Genomic DNA, 20,803 nt, shown 5'->3' on the forward strand with positions numbered 1-20,803 from the left:
CAAGAAATCAACCTAATAGAGAATGAATCTTGAATGGAGAAAGTGTTGAATCTTGATTCTTAGATGTTAAGCCTCTTCAAAGAGCTTGGAATTCTCCAATTTTGCTCCTAAAATCGTCTCAGAACTCCTCTGGTTCGTATCTGCAGTTTCTGATCGTATCTCCCTTTTTTAAAGTAGTTAAAGTTGGTCAAAAAGCAAAATATGCTGAAACCTACTTCTGGATTGCGTCCAGATTTCTGGACGGCGTCCAGTTGTAAAGGCCTGGATGGCGTCTAGATTTCTGGACGGCGTCCAGTTGTGAAGGGCTGGACGGTGTCCAGAAATCTGGACGGCGTCCAGTTGTGCTGAATTTCACTGTCTCGTTTTTTCCAAATCTCCCTTCATTTGGACGGCGTCCAACATATCTGCAACCTCGTTTTATCATTTTAGAGCGCTAATTTGACCATAACTTGTATCGGAATCAACTATGATGAAATCACAACTTATAGAACGGTCATAATTCACCAAAACTCTTTATAAACCAGTTTCCGATACACTTTACATAACTTTATGTATTACTTGTAGAAACCGCCTTAACTATCCTTGATTCGAGGGTATTTCACATGATATTGCGAGATATATATATATGATGTATTTGAGCAATATCAAAACACCCCACACTTAAACCTTGCTTGTCCTAAAGCAATTCATTCTTACAAAGTAGAAAACTATCAAACACACTTACACAATATAGAGTACACACATCACACAAGTTACGCGAAACACATGAAACACACACGTTTATTTGAAACGCAAACTCACGCTCTATGAAACACACGCTTTAAGTATAACACCCCTTTATTGTAATCACACTCACGCTATATATACAATGAGAACACACGCACACATTTTTGGGAGTTTAGAGCCAAGTATCCGAAAAATTTGATTCTACGGAAATCAGGACCTTATGAAAAACGTTTTATGTTTTTGAAAATATAATGCTAGTTTTTACACTAGGCACGTTTTCCAATTTTTGTCAGATTTTCTGAATTTTGGAAAATGAGTGCGAGTTTCCCGCTATTGGTCAAGCCAATCCCTCCCACAGTACCTAACATCGCTAGGTGTTGGTAAGAAAATAATGCGTTTAGGAGGATACACATTACGTCCAGATATCATCGATAATCATGAGGTAATCATCTAATCCGTTAAGTCAACCATAAATATTGAGGTTCATCAGGCTTAAAAGCTGATATCTTACCTTTCCGGAGGTTATCCACTGGGAATCTGATCAATCACTGACATTTTGTGTATCATGGTGCGCTTCTCATTTGGCCAGCAAATCTCCCTCATTGAGATAAGCTTTGACTACCAGTTTCCCTGTTTGACGTTGAGGCCTGGTAGATTTCCAGTCGATTTTAGCAATGATTTTTTAAGATTTTTCGTCACCCTACAACTGGTCTGGACTACAACTTCTGAAACAAATCAGCAAGTGTGTCGTTCGGAAGAATTTACTTCCTTGAGGATGGAATGGATACATCATATGGGTAATAATAAAGTGGTCGGATGCAACATTGTCCTTGTTAGGAGAAACAATGAGGATCGTCCTGTTTTAGTTTTCGATCTGGCGCGAGGTCCAGTTTCCGACCACGCTATATAATCACCGCTCTCTCACGATTTACACTCGTTTTGGTACAAGTGACCTACAAGTTAGCTTTGCTAAACTAGTAGGATTTTCATTCAAATAATTGAATGATAGTACAACTTCAAAGACTATTAATAATTTAAAACATAACTCAACATTTCTTTTCTAGTTTTAGAACACAATGTATGTAAAATGGTTTTTTGACAATTTTCGTTTCTAAGGCTACCTGCAAATTTTAAAATTTTGATCATAAACGCCTTAATTTTTGTAAAACGAATTCCCGATAAATTTCTATCTCGCACCCCACACTTAAGATCATGCAAGGCCCTCATTGCATGAAATCAGAAAAAGGATTAAATTTAGAGGACAAAGTGATAGGGTGATTGTAGGACTTTTCAAATTTTTAACCTGTAAATCGTGGAACATGTAGACGAATGCCGCTGAACTTACTGCCAGCATAAGAGCATCGTCCATTCCTCGATTATTAACATACATACATCATAATATCAAATGTTGCTGAACTTAATGACAGTCTTTAAAATTCAACCATGCTGCACAAAATAACAAACCACACAAATAATAATAAAAATAACGGTGTTTTCCGACCACAACCATTATCAAACCACACAATTAGTTTAAAAATACAAACTAATATTGTTTTAATACACACCATAATAAATAAAAAGATTGTTTGAAAATGTAACAAAAGGATCATAGGCTCGCAGGCCTTCAGTTATCATAAGGCCAAAAGTAATTTTCTGAGCCATCTCTGCTTCGGCGTCCCTGCGGGTATTCCTGCTCAAATCGGTTCCTGGCATCCTGCATCGCATCGTTAGTATTATAAATTGGGTAAGGCGGAGGTGGGTTTTCAGTATCAGTGTAGTATTGGGGTGTCAGACGTGTTGTCCCATAGTACTGATCGGGGTTGGAATAATATAACTTGGTGTTATGGTTATTCCAATCAATACCATAACTGTTCCAACCCTGATTATGTACTTGAGCAATCTGGCGTTACTCCATTCCTTGCTGACTCACCCTCATGTTGTTCATATTGTTGACCAAATCATCCCAACCAGATTGAGATGGATACCAAGGACCTTGATCTTGAACATTTGTCTGGGCTTCCATTTCTGCTTCCTCTTCCTCTTGTTGTTCCTGTTGAACATTCGCTCCACTACCACTCACACCACCTGCCACAAAAGGTACCAAACGCCTATTTGCGTCGTACATCAAAATCTCAGCGTTAACATAAGAAACCTTTTTCAAAGGTTTCATTGCCTGGTCACATTCTATCAGGCGATTAAGATCAATATTAAAGTGATGAGCAATCCGCGTAATGTAGTGGCCCCTAGTAGCGGTTTGTCTCTTCGTGCATCCGTAGCGATACCCAGCAAATAGTTCCCAATTAACCCCGGTATATCGGTGTGACAACCCCGTTTTATTTGATCCATTATCCATAGATCCAGAGATTTAACCTTTTCATGTCCTTCGACTCTCGCATTAAAGGTACATGCGATAATTCGATGGAGTAGCTTATCGTCAGGGGTTGCTATTTCATTATACCTGTGTTTGCTTGATTTGAACGGGCTAGAAGCATTTGGCCCTCTAATCCTTCTCCAAAAGGATTGTTCATTAAAACTCACTCTCCCATGATACTCTGAGCTTATCAAATATTGCCTTAATTGTGCGTCAGTAAGCTCGTGAAAAATACCCAAAACTCTACATAACCCAAAACTACTCAAACTTCTTTCATCACCCCCAGTCGGAATCTAAAGAAAGCATCCGAGAGTGGTTCACGAAAATTATTGAATCGGAAAGTTGAGTAAAATTCTTTACATAGCACGGGAAACACTTGATTGTGTAGACTGAAAATTTGTTCCCATGCGTAGGTCAATATATTACTATATGGTATAGCTAACAAACGAGTGACATGGGTGATAAGGCTAAAAAGGAACATATATTTCATAGCAATATCCCTCCTAAGTAATAGGTTTTCATATGTAATTGTATTATATTTTCATTGTAATTGTTTAAATAAATAAGTGCGAAGACAAAAGGCAAAAACGAAGATTTGAAGACACAAACGTCCAAAAAGCTCAAATGTTCAAGATATAATTCAAAAGGTTCAATTTATTGATGAAAAACGTCTAAAAATGACAAGAGTACAAGTTACAAAACGCAAAGTACAAGATATTAAATTGTACGCAAGGACGTTCGAAAATCCGGAACCGGGACATGAGTCAACTATCAACGCCCGACGCAACGGACCAAAAATTACAAGTCAACTATGCACAAGAATATAATATAATATTTAAATAATTATATAAATTATTTATATATTATATATATTTAAAAATTATGTCGACAAGCTATGAGACAAATGATCCTGAGCTGGATTTTCAAACTCCGCGACTCGCGGAGTTTGAAGGCTAAAAACTCCACGACTCGCGGAGCTGTCAGAAATCAAAACTCCTATAAAAGGTCACGAATTCTGCGAGTAAAAAAATATATAATAATAATAATACTCCCTAGTATAATATAAATAAATATATATATGTATATATAGTATAGATTAGTGTTATATTAGATTAGTTTGGGTTATGTAAAAGTTATTTTTACGGGTTTTTAAAGTCGAAGCTCTGTCCGTGTAACACTACGCGATAAATAATCAATGTAAGCTATGTTCTCCTTTAAAAAAAAAAAAAAAAAACCGAAAAAATAAAAATAAAAAATATATATAAATCTAGTTTTACGATTTTTATCTATAAAATTATAAAGTAGTTCTATTTTTATTTTAATTTTTAAATATAAGTTTTTATTATATAAATATTTAGATTTTAAAACAGAAAAATATAAAACAGAAAAAAAAAAAAACACGTCAAATTAAAAACTGTACCAGAGTTGAATTTTGGAACCCCGCGACTCGCGGGGTTTGCTGCTTGAAATACCGCGACTCGCGGAGACACTCTGACACACGTGACAGAACCCTAATTTCACATTAATTACGGATTTTATTATTATTATTATTAATAAACCCTAATTAGTTTAATTATTATAATTAGTTTAAGTTTTTTTTAATTAAATTGTATTTTAAATTTTAATTAGTTTTATTATATGTAAAATTAATAGTTTTAATAAATAAATAATATAAAAATAATATTTTTAAAAAAAATGTACTTTTTACAACTTTTTGTATATTTTTATATTTTGTCCCTTTTTAATCGTTTTAGCGTAATATTTGTATTTTTAGCTCATATTTAGTTTTAAACTTAGTTTTTGCCATAGTTATTTTTACTTCTAGATTTTTAGGCTTTGCCGTAAAATCCCTTAAGTGCTTTTTCTTTAGACTAAGATTTAGGTGCTTTAGAATTTTGCGACGCCGTATTTATATTTTAGTATCTTTTTAAGTTATTACCATTTGGGATATAGTTTTTCTTTTAAGCTTTAATATTTTTAGACGCAACTTTTAATTCTTAGTTTTTAATTCCTTTTTAAGTTACGACGCGCTATTTTCTTATTTTTATTTTTTGACGTTTTTCGACGCGCATTCTTTTTCTTTCTTATTTCTCGACGCTTTAGTTTTTAGGACTTAGAAATTTTCTCTATTTCTTATCTAATATCTCAAACAGAAAGAAAAATTATTTAAGTGGTTAAATTAATGGACGTTGACAATTTTCTGCTTCGTAGTAATAGTTGGATTTGTTAGTGGCTGAGTTGTGAGCTTCCGATTTAAAGGGTTCTGGCTCCCTGCTGCATCTTTTGGCTATTCGAAACGTGAGCAAAAGCAGAAAAGTCTATTAATTGGACAACTTATATAAGTTTTTCTATTTTTATAACTAATAGGATAATTAGTAAATGCACCACATTGTAGCTAAAATTTGGCCATCGCAATAAAATGGAAAATTTTGAAAACAAGGCTATGGAAACTCTTTTTGATATCCAAAATCAATTAAATCAATACTCTCAAACGAGTGTTGATGACAATTCGTTCGGTCAATCTTGGATCACGAATGACTAAACAATAACTGGTTGTGAAATCTGTGGAGATTATCACTCAACATGGGAATGTTATTATTACGTTCCTATGAAAAATTACGCACCCACGGAACCTGAATGGAATGATTATGAAGAATACAATTCAAATTGGGATTATTCCCAAGAATATATCCAAACTCAACAACCAGTAGACGAGAAAAATTACGTGTCTGAAAATTTATTAGACAATATGAAAATCAAACTCGAAGAACTCAATGCTCAAAATGAACAAATGAGAGAGTTTGTAAACCGGCAAGCTGAAACTCTATCAGACTACACACCTGTTGATCTGAGGAGTCGTGTGCAAGAAAATCTCATATCATCGAATTTTGATGAATTCGAGAGCTCCGAAATCACCAACTATCCCGATGATACTTTTTATTCAGTCTTACCAATTTCACAACATATCGACACATTAGCCTCTACCGACGAAATCATCGATCCATCAATGGATAAAGAAGAAGTAAGGGTAACAAATTGGTACTCTTGGGAATACGATAACGTTGAAAATTTTACCCCCAAGGCCAAACCGAACTTCACCATTCCACAACCTTCCAACCCAATATTCTCAATAGACGAGTCATCCACCGGAAATGAACTACGAGCTGTAATAGATAATGACACCTCGAATTTCACCCAATTGGGTAATAGAGGTGAAAACTTTCACGTCGAGAATAAAAGGAAGGAAACGTTAGAAATTGTCCACCCTATAATATGTATGTCGGTGTATATCGATCCATTTGACCAAGAACCAGAAAAGAGACATATCCATTTACTAAAAGCTACACTTAAAAAAGAATTAAGTAGTGACGATCGGGTGGGTCTAAACTTTAAACCCATTAATATATTTTATACCACCCGAGATGTAAATAACTGGCTCACTATTTTAATTCTTGGAACTTATTCTACCGACTTCACATGTCGTCAGCTAAGTGTGGGGAAGTTTAACCCCACTTAACGTTAAATTAGGGGTTCGGGTTAGTGCATAACTCGTTAATAAACATGCATAATAAATTAGGGTAAAAGACGCATTTTTAAAGATTAGCAAACAGTTCAGAAAAGCAACCGTTTTTGAAGAAAAATATGTGTGATAAAACAAGAAGGAATGAACGATGAGCCGCGCCATCTATAATTCGACGAGCTTTGTAATTACAAACTGGGTATTTTCAATCACTTTTCTACACTAATCACCCTCATTAATTTATAATTAGAGTCTGATTTCATGCAAATGAGGGCATTGCATGATCTCAAGTGTGGGGAAGGGTTATAAATTCTCTCGGGTTTATACTTGGCTTATTTTCTAAATTTTATGAAAATTTGAAAAATTTTAAACTAAATGAATTTAAAATCATGTTTATATATATTTATGAACGGTGAAAACTAGGTGTTAATACCGAAATTATCGTTACCTCGGAAAGGACATAAATTGAGAAACTCCCTAAAACGATTGAATTCATTTAAAATGGAATAAAGGAGAATAAAAAGGCAAAGAAAGAAACTAAGTGTGGGGAGAATGTACCAAGTTATTCAATTAAAAACTATATATCACATGTTTCTGTAAAGTTTATTGCAGGTGCTTTTGTTTTGGACTAAATTAACTATTTTACCCGATGAAAGAAAAGAAAAGATGGATCTACACGATGAATCAATTCCATCATTAAAAGGAAGTAAAGTCTTCCGAAAAAGACACGCGCTTCTTGATTTAGGTCATGAAGTTGTCGTCCAGACCAGCTGTAGGTTGACGAAAAATCTAGAAAAGTCATCTCTAAAATCAGCAGGAAATCCACGGACCTCAGCATCAAACAGGGTCGCCAACTGGTCAGATTTATCCTAACTATGAGAAGGATTTATCTCGTAAAATGGGAAGGGCACCGTGCAAATTAGCTTGATAAGACTAATGAATCAGATCCCCAGAAAGGATAATCTCCTTAAAGATCAAAAATCAGCTTTTAAGCCTGATATTACTCAATCCTTGAGATTGACCTTAAAGATTGAGAATTACAAACTCATGGAATTCAATGATATCTAAACTCGAGCTTGAACGAGAAAATATTTTGATCAAAAATAAAACCGATTTGTTTTCTGAAAACCCATTTTCAATGCGTTCATTACCATTGAACGTAAAATCCTAGGAATTCACCTGGAATTCATTAGGTCACCTGAACCAAATCGGGTGTCAACCGTAAGAACGGTGGTTGCATAGCATGGTCGAAGACAGGACCTTGTGCCAGACCGAAAAATTCATAGGGTGAGCTTTACTATTGCTCCTACAAAGGATAGTAATTGCGTCCGACACGTTATAGACCATAATTAAAAGCATGTCAGGGGACATTGCCTTAACAGTTGCTTGTTCAACGCTTTCCTTTACAACCGGACGGTAGTTTATCGAAAGGTAATATACGGAGCAAGTATACTGGACGTGTTGCTTTCCTAATACAAGGTTAGCAAGTAGGTGACACAAAACCACAAGTGTTGAGCTAAAATTTTCAAATCTGAAACCCACACAACCCACAAAAATATTTTGCAAACACCGGTGAAGGGTTATTCCGGAAAACGTGTCTAGGGTAAAAGCTAGATTGAATTTTTAAAAGATCAAATGTTTTCATAAAGATCCAATTTCCTAACGGATCTAAATTTTCATAGTCATGTGGGACTGTAAACCGCCTTTAAAATGTGCACTTTGCTTTGGAAACTGAAAGTAAATCGGCTATTTGATTGCAAGTGTCGTTGACCTAAACCCGAGGCAACTGTGGATGACACACCCACCTTTAACCATGGTTCTATCGTTACTATCATTGTTTATACCACCATATCAAAATCACTGATGTACAAAGTGTGATGAATAAAAAAGTGATTCATGTATGTTTTTATTTCAAATTCTGTATTGCTTGAGGACAAGCAACGCTCAAGTGTGGGGATGTTTGATAAGGCTAAAAAGGAACATATATTTCATAGCAATATCCCTCCTAAATAATAGGTTTTCATATGTAATTGTATTATATTTTCATTGTAATTGTTTAAATAAATAAGTGCGAAGACAAAAGGCGAAAACGAAGATTTGAAGACACAAACATCCAAAAAGCTCAAATGTTCAAGATATAATTCAAAAGGTTCAATTTATTGATGAAAAACGTCTAAAAATGACAAGAGTACAAGTTACAAAATGCAAAGTACAAGATATTAAATTGTACGCAAGGACGTTCGAAAATCCAGAACCGGGACATGAGTCAACTATCAACGCCCGACGCAACGGACCAAAAATTACAAGTCAACTATGCACAAGAATATAATATAATATTTAAATAATTATATAAATTATTTATATATTATATATATTTAAAAATTATGTCGACAAGCTATGAGACAAATGATCCTGAGCTGGATTTTCAAACTCCGCGACTCGCGGAGTTTGAAGGCTAAAAACTCCACGACTCGCGGAGCTGTCAGAAATCAAAACTCCTATAAAAGGTCACGAATTCTGCGAGTAAAAAAATATATAATAATAATAATACTCCCTAGTATAATATAAATAAATATATATATGTATATATAGTATAGATTAGTGTTATATTAGATTAGTTTGGGTTATGTAAAAGTTATTTTTACGGGTTTTTAAAGTCGGAGCTCTGTCCGTGTAACACTACGCGATAAATAATCAATGTAAGCTATGTTCTCCTTTTTAAATTAATGTCTCGTACTTAAGTTATTATTATGCTTATTTGAGCCAAAGTAATCACGATGTTAGACTAAATATTAAAGACGGGGTAATTGGGTTTTGTACCATAATTGGGGTTTGGACAAAAGAACGACACTTGTGGAAATTAGACAATGGGCTATTAATGGGCTTTATATTAAATTAACGATACCTCGTTAATTTAATATAAAGGTTATGATTTGACGTATCTATATATAACCACATACGCTTAATCGGACACGATGGGCGGGATATTTATAAGTACGAATTATTGTTCATTTGACCGGACACGGGGATGGATTAATAGTCAATGGACTCATTAAAACAGGGGTGGATTACATTCAAGGGTAATTGGTGTAATTGTTAACAAAATATTAAAACCTTGGTTTACACACAGTCGATAACCTGGTGTATTCATTAAGCAAAGTATTAAGACCTTGTTACAGTTCGAATCCCCAGTTAGTTGGAATATTTGACTTCGGGTATAAGGTTAAATTTGCCGAGCAGTTTATAATTATGACCGATGAACTATTATGGACAAAAACCAGATAGGTTTCAAATACATCCGGGACAAAGGACAATTAACCCGGGATAATAAATTAAAATCAAAACATCAAACATCATGGTTACGGAAGTTTAAATAAGCATAATATATTTTATTTCATTTTTCCTCGTACTTTTATTTATTGTCATTTTAATTATTGTTATTTATTTTATATTGTTATTTAAATATCGTCATTTACTATACGCTTCGCTTAAAATATAAATCGACAAACCGGTCATTAAACGGTAAACCCCCTTTTATATATTATTATATATAATTATATATATTTTGTACAAATATAGTTGTTTAAAAATATAGTGTGCAATAAGCCCGCTCCCTGTGGAACGAACCGGACTTACTAAAAACTATACTACTCTACGATTAGGTACACTGCCTATAGTGTTGTAGCAAGGTTTAGGTATATCCCATTTGTAAATAAATAATTAAAACTTGTGTAATTTGTAACGTATTTCGTAGTAAAATATAGTACTATCACGTACCCCCACGCTACCACATCAATGGGCATGCATACCCGCCTCAATCAAAGGAGCCCAGTCGAGATACCACGTAGCATTAATTGGCCTACGGGTAATTCGAGCAAAAGTTTCCCCCTAATCATCATTGTCCCGAAGATGTTCTAACCATACTATTGGATTATTTTGAGCGTCTTCTTCTTCGCCGGATGATGATGATGAATGTTGTTGAACCGGTGGTGGTGGTGGAACATTTCTTGATGTTCTGCCTCTTTTCGGTTGTCCACCTCTGCTAGATTGTCCCTGCAAAACATAATAACACCAAACCAAAGAACACAGAAACCGTTGTGTTAATGTTAGCTAAAAACATAACCGAGTAGCAAGGGGAATTTGTCATTCCATTCAAAGTTCATAAGCATTGTGATTCATATAAGCAAAAGCGTATGTTTAGAATAATTGATCACAGTCAACCAAAGTCAACCTAAACTAGCAAATACACTCTCACAAAAATGTGGTTCACAAAATTCACAATTAGGCATAAACTTAGGACTCAAGCATGTTGCGTTCATAGGTCATGACATTTAAACTTGCATTCTAATGATATTCATTACAATCATAGCACTATTTATCACAATTTAGTTCAAAATGACCATTATAACGCCACTACATTATAGCATTTCATACCATCCATCCACTTCAATAGGCTTTAAACAAATGAAAATCAAGCATACATCCTTCATAAGATCATTACAATTCAAAGCATGCTAAAAATTCAAGAACATTCAACTTATGACCCGGCCAAATTAACATCTATATCATCAACAACAATTAAACACTTCACAAGCTTCATAAACATCACAAACAAACTCAATATCTTGAATTAACTACCCTAATTTCGGATTTAATCATCACAAACCCTAGAATCATGAGCATACCCCTTAAACATGTAATTATTGCAAAATCAAGACATAATGGGTAATTAAACAACTAAGGCATGTTAATCTAAACAAAAATCATGCAAATCAAACACCCCACACTTATCTTTCACCAAATTATATATATAGACATACAAATTAAGTAATTAAGAAAGAAAAGTATGAAAAGAGATTAGCAATACCCTAGAAAACATGATTCAAGCTTGGAATTAAAGGAAGAAATCGCGAATTTGAAGGAAGAAATTAGGGTTTTTAGAGTGTTGGTTCGTTTTTGGGATAAGGAATAAGAGAGAAGTGTGTTTTGTGGTTGAAAATTAGGTTAGAATGGTATAAAACGCATTTTTTTTCTGGGTCAGGCATCTGGACGGCGTCCAAAATTCTGGAGGGCGTCCAGTATTAAAGAGCTGGACGGCGTCCAGAAATCAGGACGACGTCCAGTCAAGAAAAGCTGGACGGCGTCCAAAAATCTGGACGGTGTCCAGTTACACTAAATTTTACTGACTTCTTTTTGAGAAAATCCTTTGAAATTGGACGGCGTCCAAGGGATTTTGGACAGCGTCCCAATGGTGTGGTGGCTCAAAATCTTCATAAAACTCATAAAAATTCCCATTTTCAACACACAAAAGCTCATATCATCATAGATCATTTTGTACATTAAAAACAATCAAAGCAATCATAAAACACTCGATTCACACTATTTACACGCGTGAACTTTCTTTAACGAGTCGTTCGCCCAACTCGTCCCCATTTTGATTTAGGCTTTGTTCTCGAAGTTGAGGCTAACCTCGTCTTCAATTTCCAGGGGACCATCGACATAGTGTTTGACCCAGTGGCCATTCACTTTAAAAATGTTGCCCTTCCAGTTCACCACTTCAATTGTACCATAAGGGGACACTTTTCTAATAACAAATGGTCCCGACCATCGGGACTTGAGTTTTCCTGGCGATAACTTGAAACGGGCATTATAAATAAGGACACGATCTCCTTCCATGAATTCTTTTGGACTTTTCAATCGCTTGTCGTGCCATTGTTTAGTCTTTTCCTTGTAAATTAGAGAGTTGTCATAGGCTTCAAGCCTCAACTCATCTAATTCATTCAACTGAGTCAAACGTAACTGACTCGCTTCCTTGTAATCCAAATTGCATGCTCTTAGCGCCCAATGCGCTTTGTGTTCAATCTCCAAAGGGAGATGGCATGATTTTTCGTATACCATTCGGAAAGGAGTGGTTCCAATAGGTGTTTTGTAGGCTGTGCCAAAGGCCCACAATGCATTGTTTAAATTAACAGACCACTCTTTTAGATTTGCACCAACGGTCTTTTCATGTATGCGTTTTAGAGATCGATTGGTATTCTCTACCTGCCCACTTGTTTGAGGATGATAAGATGTTGAAATTTTATGGATCACTCCATATCTTTTCAACACCTTTCCTAATTGCTTATTGCAAAAGTGGGTGCCCCGGTCACTGATAAGGGCTTTAGGCGTGCCAAACCTTGAGAAAAGTTCCATTAAAAAGGTTACTACAACTCGGCCATCATTTGTGGGGAGAGGTTTTGCCTCCGCCCATTTGGAAACATAATCAATGGCTAAGAGTATGTAGAGATAAGAATGAGATTTTGGAAAGGGCCCCATAAAGTCAATTCCACAAACATCGAACACCTCGCATACTTGGATGCTTTGTTGAGGCATTTCATCCCGTTTAGTGATTTGACCGGCCCGTTGGCACGCGTCACAAGCCTTACAAACGACGTAGGCATCTTTGAATATTGTAGGCCAATAAAAACCGGTCTCGTAAACTTTCCTCCCCGTATTTTGGGGACCAAAGTGCCCACCCGTTGGACCATGGTGACAATCAAGAAGAATTTGAGTGCATTCCTTTCCCGAAACGCACCTCCGAATCATACCATCCGCGCAATGCCTAAAAAGATAAGGGTCTTCCCAGAAGTAGTATTTTTGGTCACTAAAGAATTTCTTTCTTTTCTGATGTGACCAATCGGTTTCTAAGTACCCTCCAACAAGATAGTTGGCTATGTCAACAAACCAAAGATCATCAATTTTCTCAATTTTCATGAGATTTTCGTCCGGAAAGTTATCTTGGATAACAGTCTCATGGAGAACCTCAAGATTCGGGTTCTCAAGACGAGAAAGGTGATCGACAGCTAGGTTTTCGGCCCCCTTTTTGTCTTTAATATCAATGTCGAATTCTTGCAAAAGCAAGACCCAACGTATTAACCAGGGTTTAGCATCTTGCTTAGCAAGCAAGTACTTTAATGCTGAATGGTCTGTATAGACAACCGTCTTTGCTAGTACCAAATAGGATCGGAATTTATCAAACGAAAAGACAATTGCCAGGAGTTCCTTCTCGGTGGTAGTGTAATTAAGTTGGGCTCCTTGCAATGTCTTACCAGCATAATAAATGGGCTGGAAATGTTTTTCAATTCTTTGCCCCAAGACGGCACCAATAGCAAAGTCACTAGCATCACACATAAGTTCGAATGGAATTGACCAATTCGGCGATATGAGAATGGGTGATTGCGTGAGTTTTGCTTTAAGGAGGTTAAAGGCGTTAAGACACTCGTCCGTGAAGACAAATGGAGCATCTTTCTCAAGAAGTTTGTTCATCGGGGTCGCAATTTTAGAAAAATCTTTAATGAATCGACTGTAAAAACCGGCGTGCCCCAGAAAACTTCTTACACCTTTCACATTTGACGGTGGTGGTAATTTGGCTATGACTTCCACTTTAGCTCTATCCACCTCCAATCCCGCACAAGAAATTTTATGACCTAATACAATGCCCTCTCTTACCATAAAATGTCATTTTTCCCAGTTAAGTACAAGATTAGATTCTTCACACCTAATCAACATACGCTCAAGATTATGAAGACATGAGTCAAAAGAATCACCGAAGACTGAAAAGTCATCCATGAATACTTCCATAAAGTCTTCAATCATATCATGAATAATAGCTTCCATACACCTTTGAAAGGTAGGAGGAGCATTGCATAAGCCAAAGGGCATACGTCGATAGGAGAAAGTACCGTAAGGGCATGTAAAGGTGGTTTTCTCTTGGTCCTCAGGTGTTATAGAGATTTGGAAATATCCCGAGAAACCGTCAAGAAAACAATAAAAGTTCTTTCCTGCTAAGCTTTCCAACATTTGATCAATATAAGGAAGGGGAAAGTGGTCTTTTCGGGTAACATCATTGAATTTTCTATAATCAATACATACCCTCCAACCCGTGATAGTCCTAGTGGAAATTAATTGATCGGTTTCATTGGTGATAACGGTCATGCAACCCTTTTTGGGTACACATTGGACTGGACTCACCCAAGGACTATCAGAAATTGGGTAAATAAGACCCGCATCTAGGAGTTTGACAATCTCCTTTTTAACGACCTCTTGTATATTAGTGTTCAGTCGCCTTTGTCTTTGTACACATGGCTTATAGTTATCTTCCATTAATATCTTATGTGTACAATAACAGGGACTTATACCCTTGATGTCATGAATTTTCCATGCTAGAGCCAGTTTATGGGCTTTTAACATGGAAACAAGTTTAGACTTCTCACTTACAGAGAGTTCGGATGAAATGATAACCGGGAGAGTAGAATCCTCTTGAAGGTAAGCATATTCCAAGTGACTTGGAAGTGGCTTGAGTTCCAAAACGGGAGGTTCTTCAATCGATGTTTTACATCGGTACTCATTTTTTAAATCCAACTTTCTGTATTCTTCATCATTTGGCTCATAACCGTTAGCCATCAAGGTGGTCAACATCTCCACTTCTTCCACCATGTTTTCTTCATCACCTTCTGCCAAAATGCATTCTCCCGAACCTTTCAATTCTGGAAATTCCTGCAACAACTCCGAATATGTGTCTATGGTTTGCACATAATAACATTTATCATCAGTAGACTCAGGGTATTGCATGGCATGGTCAACGGAAAAAGTTACCTTGACATCCTCAATACTAAGGGTCAATTTCTGCCCATAAACATCTTTTATTTCAAATTTTTCCTCACCTGTTGGTGGAGTAATGGCACTACCTTGTCCGATTCGGGTTGCTTTCATCTTGGCCGTCATTGATTGTCTTGGTACCACCTGCCTTGCCTCTCCTTCCATTTCAAAATTTAGAGGTTGAACGGTTTCACCAAATTCAGAGTATCTTGGCTTGGTTGTACTTGATTCTGAATCAAAAGTTTCTTGCTTAATCTAGACAAACATTATAGAGTTTAGTCAATAATCATATTAACAAACAAAATAGCAATCAATTGATAAGTAGAATTCATTGTAAGAACAAGAAATCAACCTAATAGAGAATGAATCTTGAATGGAGAAAGTGTTGAATCTTAATTCTTGGATGTTAAACCTCTTCAAAGAGCTTGGAATTCTCCAATTTTGCTCCTAAAATCGTCTCAGAACTCCTTTGGTTCGTATCTGCAGTTTCTGATCATATCTCCCTTTTTTAAAGTAGTTAAAGTTGGTCAAAAAGCAAAAGTAGGCTGAAACCTACTTCTGGACGGCGTCCAGATTTCTGGACGGCGTCCAGTTGTAAAGGCCTGGACGGCGTCCAGATTTCTGGACGGCGTCCAGATTTCTGGACGGCGTCCAGTTGTGAAGGGCAGGACGGTGTCCAGAAATCTGGACGGCGTCCAGTTGTGCTGAATTTCACTGTCTCGTTTTTTTCCAAATCTCCCTTCATTTGGACGGCGTCCCAATCATTTTGGACAGTGTCCAACATATCTGCAGCCTCGTTTTATCATTTTAGAGCGCTAATTTGACCATAACTTGTATCGGAATCAACTATGATGAAATCACAACTTATAGAACGGTCATAATTCACCAAAACTCTTTATAAACCACTTTCCGATGCACTTTACATAACTTTATGTATTACTTGTAGAAACTGCCTTAACTATCCTTGATTCGAGGGTATTTCACATGATATTGCGAGATATATATATGACGTATTTGAGCAATATCAAGACCCACTTTCTCAATAAGATGAACGAAACTACACGCGTCATCGTGAATCCGCATCCACACGTGACTCACTTCTCAATATCAAAACCCTTCGCCATTGGGAATATATCATCCACATCACAACACGTGTGATGACGTACACACAAAATGTGTACCTCGCCAAAGGTGGTCAACCAAAACGCACAACCGTGCCAATTGGACCTATACACAAGTCCATCATATCCACCTATATGTGAAGTGAGCTCTATAATCGAGAACCACTTCATCCGACCCGCACCCATCCTACACATACATATGCACATAGGATATTAACACTCACCTTGTCGCCTTGAAGAATGCAACCGAAATAACCCGCAACGCGCCAATGGAAAGTACCTATTCCATTATCACAATACAACAACACACTTAGAGTGGATTTACAAACCAACTCAAATCGACACTTAGTGCAATTTCGACCCAAATGCACTTCCAAGCACAAAACGCGCCCAAACTAACCAATAATCACTAACACGAGTGAAAATGGTCCTAATACACCAATTAAACCCGAACGCAAGTGTTAAACGCTCGTCTTACCCAAATTGACACCAAAACCCTAATTTTGACCCATTTCAAAATTAGTCAACTAAACACACCCAAGAGTGTTCCAACACTTCCATAATCACTAAACCTTGTGATTAAACCCACAATCAAAGCCTAAACATGGCCAAAACGTCAACCAACCCAAAACCCACCAAGTGACAAGAATAACTAGTCACCATAAACCTATTTCATCATCTAAGAGGGTTTTACAACAAACTAGCTCAAAACCCTAACTTGAATATCAAATCTAACAAATGAAATTCGGAGTTTGAGCTTACCAATACTACCACAATGTAGCTAGGAGCGAGATGAACAACTTTAGAACCCGAGCTTTAGTGAGAATCTGACTCCTTCTTCTCTAAATCAAGCTCTCTCTCTCTCTCTCTCTCTCTCTCTCTCTCTCTCTCTCTCTCTAAACCCTTGCTCTCTCACTAGATATGGATGAGAGTATTTGTGAGGATGAAATGTGATCCACAAATGACCAAAGGATCAGTTTTGAGGGCTCCAAACCGACACCCAAGTGAAATTACCAATTTGCTCCTTTTTAAAATTTAAAATATCACAGCTGGCCCAACAGGCCAACTGGACGGCGTCCCAAATATTGGACGGCGTCCAGCTCTTCTTTACTATACGGCGTCCTGAATCCTGGACGGCGTCCCGATCAACTGAAATGGAAACAGGGTCTTACAAATATGTTCCAATTCATTCTTAGAAACTTTAGGAATCTTAATTGAACTTGAAACATCAACATCGATTCCAATTTCACTAAGAACAATTTCATTGACTTTTTGATTTAAAACTTTGACTCTCGAATTCGTAATCGATATGAGGAATTAAAATTTGAAAACTTGCAGAAAGTTTGACATTAGGATTCCTAACAAAATTGCATTTTTAGATTTTGAATTATCATTTGAAATCGAGCTTTTGAATTTAATAATTGGAAACAGAGATGTCGAGCAAAATAAAAAAAAATCTGTCTTTGGTTTGATCACAGCAGCACAAGTATATAATGAAGGGATTTTTGTTTGATAATGTGAATGAATTAGACGTTTAACAGATTACCAACAGAAACAAATTTGATAAACAGTTTGATGGTTATATCTAACAAAATTCGTACGAGCAACAATAATTTATATAATTTTTATGCATATAATTATATTTATAATTATTTATATATCTGCATATAAATAAATTTATATATATACATATATAATTGTTTTATTTGTCAGTTTATATCTATCTGTATAAAATTCGTAATTTCTGGAAAATTAACAAGTGTAAATACTATTAATAATACAAATAATAATATTACTAATAATAATAATATTGATAAAGGAATTAGTAATAATAAATAATAATAATGAGAGTAATAATAATATTAAGTCATAATAATAATAATATTAGTGAAAATGATAATAATAAAAATAATATTATTAATGATAATAATAATAATAATAATAATTATATGATAATAATAATATTAATGATAATATATATATATATATATATATATATATATATATATATATATATATATATATATATATATATATATATATATATATATATATCAAATTCTATATCTATATGTTATATATTTAATATAATGATATTAAAAATACTAATGTTAATATCATATTGAAAGTGTAATATTACCTTAGTAACTATATTTTAAATTTATAATTTAATTTAATATCTTAATATTATTTATTATTAATTATGTAATATAACATATTGTATAATAACATATACTAAATATTTAGTATTTACACATTTTATATATAATATTATATAATTGTGTTTACATATTAGTTACATCATGTAAATATGAATACATTAATAATATTTTATATATATATAATCATTATATACCTATTTACTATATTATATTATTTCATAATAGAAAAATTTCAACACAATATTTATATCTCTAATATATATATATATATATATATATATATATATATATATATATATATATATATATATATATATATATATATATATATATATATATATATATATATATATATATATTACAATATATATATATATATATTACAATATACATATAATAATAATCATGTATAGAAATCATATATATATTTATATATAGATTTATTTATTTTTTTAACAACGACATTATTATCTTGCATATTATTTTACATATTCGATTTTAATGTTTAACTTGTATTTTATTATTTCAAATTATTATATATATATATATATATATATATATATATATATATATATATATATATATATATATATATACACACACACATTTAAATATATACGTATTCATTTACAAATAGTTGTTCGTGAATCGTCGAAATTGGTCGAATGTCAATTGAATATATGAAACAGTTCAAAAATTTTGAGACTCAATATTACAGAATTTGATTATCGTGTCGGAAACATATAAAGATTAAGTTTAAATTTGGTCAAAAATTTCTGGGTCGTCACAGTACCTACCCGTTAAAGAAATTTCATCCCGAAATTTGATCGAGGTTGTCATGGCTAACAATAAGAATGTTTTCATGACGAATATGAGTTAATAAATGGAGTTTTATCATTATTAAGTAATATAGATAAAATGATTTTGATTTTGTGAAGAGTACAAGTGAAGCTATCACAAAAGATTGAGATAGAGGTTTAACTTTTGACGTAGTCATGATTTATATTCCGGAATTCAAGGGATTTAAAGAAAATCTTCGTAATAAGATTTGAGTCTCCGGTAATTAAGGAAATAGGATCTTCTTTGGCTAAATGCGATAATCTGTTTCGATTGCTCTGTCGGATATTTCACTATAAATCCATTCTCTTTGTTTCCTTTACATTTTGGAGTTCCATACCTTTGTTTTCTCTTCTCGCCGTTAAGTCAAGCTAATAGTGGTCCAGAATTCGTAGGTATGAAGTTTCGAATGAACATGACTAATGTTCTAAGAGAGAGAATGTAATAGCACGATATTGATTGATTAAATTACCAGAATTCAAGAGAAAAGATAAAACTTTCAAGAAGTTATGTTCTCGATATGTTTATATATTAGATATAATGTAAGAGTCGTGTAACATGGCACATGATGACGTTAAAATCTGTGAATCATCACGCTCCATTAGAAACTCAGCATGACTTACTGTAATACAATCACGTTGATCAAGTGTCATTATATTATACTAACTCATGCTTCAGTTCCCAACACTACTTCAAAAGCATTCTTATTTTTAACTCGTAGGTTTACAGAATATAGAAACTAAAACAGTTTCCTTTTATGATATAACACAGATAGCGCGGAGAGATAATTAATATTGGACGAGAATATCTATGAAGATATCTTCAGGAATATTGAGGATATTAATAAGGAAAGATACAATAATATCTTAGAATTTTTGAATCAATTGTGATGAAGAAATTCATTCACGATGATTTAGAGCGATTAAGGAGCAAGGTTTTCGCTAAAGATTTCATCAGAAACAGAATCATCAGGATTCTTTATGTACAAATTTAGTCCTTGTGATTTGTCCACAGTTTCCTTCATAATTTCGCATAATCCGCTTTTTGGTACTAAAATATCTATTGAGCGTTTCCAACACTCCATTCTTTATCATCATACTTTTGACTGTTAAGGTCGTCTACATTTTCTGTTGCTTCTTTTAGCATTTTTTCAAAATTCAGAGTATTGATTTGCAAACTGGGTGCTTTGCAGAATTTCAAAATGGAAGATCATAATTCTAAGAGATAAATGTTATATGTATACATATAACTGTTGATGTAGACATGCTGCGAGATTTCAAAATACTTATTGCTTATTCTCGGTAATTGGTATGGCAATTCTCGTTACAAGATGCGGATGAGTATACGATAGGGTTTTATTGAACAAATATAATGGTTCTTCAGAGTGACTTAAGCCAATGAGTAATGAAGTTGCTGGTAAGTTTACTGC

At 34.5% G+C, this 20,803-nt stretch overlaps 1 protein-coding gene across 1 annotated transcript in view; it reads right to left on the minus strand.

The window, feature by feature from the left end:
• Positions 1-3,462: 3,462 nt before the first annotated feature.
• The window catches only part of LOC139844589 (uncharacterized), a 131,731-nt gene continuing 114,390 nt past the window's right edge, over positions 3,463-20,803 (minus strand). The window contains exon 4 of the mRNA XM_071834823.1: positions 3,463-3,472. The gene's annotated coding sequence lies outside the window, so the exon portion shown is untranslated. The remainder of the gene's footprint in view (positions 3,473-20,803) is intronic.

This window comes from Rutidosis leptorrhynchoides, chromosome 4 (genome assembly GCF_046630445.1).
Source record: "Rutidosis leptorrhynchoides isolate AG116_Rl617_1_P2 chromosome 4, CSIRO_AGI_Rlap_v1, whole genome shotgun sequence".
Lineage (NCBI taxonomy): Eukaryota > Viridiplantae > Streptophyta > Magnoliopsida > Asterales > Asteraceae > Rutidosis > Rutidosis leptorrhynchoides.